Below are 323 nucleotides of genomic sequence, written 5' to 3'. Positions count from 1 at the left end.
TATATACACGTAAAATTTACGATGTTACCTCATTTCCAATACTAACAGTTTCATTTCTGAGACCAGATTTTGTACATGTAATTTTCAAAATTTCCTTTCTTCATAAAAAAGATTGGGATGTCTCTCAAATAGTCCAAAGTTTCTTCGTGGAAATCTGTAATCTTTCTTTCAGAAGATTGACAGCAAAGTTGAAGTTATTTTTCTTTTGTTTCTGTTCCTTTCTGGCACACAAAACGAGTTGCTAAGCTCTAAATTTTCATTTAAAAAAATCAATTTGTCAATTTTGTTGCTGTGATGTGCTAATTTTCGTATGTAATTTTCAT

The sequence above is a fragment of the Penaeus monodon genome, chromosome 19 (assembly GCF_015228065.2).
Source record: "Penaeus monodon isolate SGIC_2016 chromosome 19, NSTDA_Pmon_1, whole genome shotgun sequence".
NCBI classification, from domain to species: domain Eukaryota; kingdom Metazoa; phylum Arthropoda; class Malacostraca; order Decapoda; family Penaeidae; genus Penaeus; species Penaeus monodon.
This window is presented reverse-complemented; position numbering follows the sequence as displayed.